Here is a 2405-nt window from a genome sequence, read left to right as displayed (position 1 = left end):
TTTAAGCCACTGAAGGTTGAGTAATAAGACAAAGTTCCTACATCGGACACTTACTATTGTATCCTGCTGATTCTCAAATTAAAGTTGAACGAAGGAATTTAACAAGCTCAAAAAGACCCACAATCTAAAGAGCCCCTTCTGTGAGTTGAAAAATAAACTGTAATTGCTGTTTGCTTTACATTTGTATTGAAGGGTATGTGCGAGCTCTTTCCAGAGAGGAAAAAAAATGTAAATTTTTACCCTCATTCAATTTATTTGGCTGCTACTGTATTATTTGAAAGTATTCATCATAAATTTTATACATCGTTTAATAACATTTCAATATTTCAACTTTTATTTAACCCTCAACTCTTTTGTTGCAAAGCTTGTGAGTTATTGTAATTTAAAAACACAGATTCCGGTTCTTCTTTCCTTTTTGCTGTAGGCCTGAGTGGTTGCTGCCGAAATGGGCAAGTTCATGAAACCTGGGAAGGTGGTGCTTGTCCTGGCTGGACGCTACTCTGGACGCAAAGCCGTCATCGTGAAGAACATTGACGATGGCACCTCAGATCACCCCTAGAGCCATGCTCTGGTGGCTGGAATTAACTGCTACCCCCGCAAAGTGACAGCTGCCATGGGCAAGAAGATAGCCAAGAGGTCAAAGATCAAGTCTTCTGTGAAAGTTTATAACTACAATCACCTAATGCCCACAAGGTACTCTGTGGATATCCCCTTGGACAAAACTGTCGTCAATAAGGATGTCTTCAGAGATCCTGCTCTTAAACGCAAGGCCCGACGAGAGGCCAAGGTCAAGTTTGAAGAGCGATGCAAGACAGGCAAGAACAAGTGGTTCTTCCAGAAGCTGTGATTTTAGATGCTTTGTTTTGGTCATTAAAAATTAGAAAGGAAAGAAAGAAAAAAATAAAAATAAAAACACAGATTCCAATGTGCCCCATATAACTGGGGGTAAAGACATTCTTACGTTCTTTCAGTACTGGCCACATGATAATCTATCCCCCACCAACATCTACACAGTGAGAGGATCTGAGACAGGATCTCATAAGTAAGTGTGATGAATACCTGTTGAGATGTCTTCTGATGGCTGCTCTGTGGACTTGGCATAAGAAGCCATGAAGCCTCCCAAGACCGAAAGACAGAGTCCCAGATGTCTATAAGCATGCCAGTTATCAAAGAAACAAAATCGGAGAATGATTACAAAGAACAAGACAAATGTCCAGCTTTGTCAGTTTGCTCATCTGTGTGATAAAGAAATCTGTATGTCAACATTTTTCATTTGTTAACACAATGCCCCCATTGTTATAGGCAGATAGGAACTCCTCCAATGACTTATCCCTGGAGCTGCAATCTAATATGATTGAATTATTTTCACAAATAGCTTGTTCATATGTTGTCTGCATCAATTTAAGATGCATACCTGAAGAGAGAGCTTAGCAATTTCCACTGAATTTCTACAATTCTAAAGGAAAAGATTTTTGGCAGTAAGCCCATGATTGACCTTCTTACCTCCTCTCATCCTTCACTAAAGAGAGCATACTATCAATATTAAGAGCATGCATTCTGGAGCAACCAGGGGTGAGTCCTAGAGCTACTATTTACTGATGGTATAACATTGCACAGAATACCTGACGTGTATGCATCTCAGTTACTCATTTGTAAAGTGAGGATAATTATAATAAACATCTTATAAAGTCATTGCATTATAGGAGATAATATAAAGTGCTAAGCACAAATAATAAATATTCACAATTATTGCTGATGTTACTGGTATAATATTTCTACTACTATCGTTATGTCCAGCCCTCCATATTCATGGGTTCCATCTCCATGGATAAAACCAAACACAAATCAAAAATATTTTTTAAAAAGTATTTGTAGTAACCACTGCTCAAGGAAATAAGAGAGGACACAAACAAATGGAAAAAAATTCCATGCTCATGCATAGGAAGAATCAACATCATGAAAATTGCCGTATTGCTCAAAGTAATTTATAGATTCAATGCTATTCCAATCAAGCTACCAGTGACTTTCTTCACAGAACTAGAAAAGACTACTTTAAATTTCATATGGAACCAAAAAAGAGCCCACATAGCCAAGACCATCCTAAGCAAAAAGAACAAAGCTGGAGGCATCATGCTACCTGACTTCAAACTATACTACAAGTCTACAGCAACAAAAGCAGCATGATACTGCTACCAAAACAGATATATAGACCAACAGAACAGAACAGAGACCTCAGAAATAATGCCACACATATACAACAATCTGATCTTTGACAAACCTGTAAAAAAGAAGCAATGGAGAAAGGATTCCCTATTTAATAAATGGTGTTAAGAAAACTGGTAGCCATATGCAGAAAACTGAAACATTTTCCTGCATCCACTACTGGAACCCTTCCTTACACCTTA

The 2405-nt window shown here is 38.0% G+C and overlaps 1 pseudogene across 1 annotated transcript; it reads left to right on the top strand.

Annotated features, from left to right (window-relative positions):
* Positions 1-406: 406 nt before the first annotated feature.
* On the top strand, positions 407-886 carry LOC112606034 (annotated as a pseudogene). The gene has a single exon (XR_003115580.1). The product of XR_003115580.1 is annotated as a 60S ribosomal protein L27 pseudogene (transcript).
* Positions 887-2405: the final 1519 nt, after the last annotated feature.

The sequence above is a fragment of the Theropithecus gelada genome, chromosome 1 (genome assembly GCF_003255815.1).
Source record: "Theropithecus gelada isolate Dixy chromosome 1, Tgel_1.0, whole genome shotgun sequence".
Taxonomy (NCBI): Eukaryota; Metazoa; Chordata; class Mammalia; order Primates; family Cercopithecidae; genus Theropithecus; species Theropithecus gelada.
Note: the sequence above shows the minus strand (reverse complement) of the source record. Positions and strands in the feature narration are given on the sequence as shown.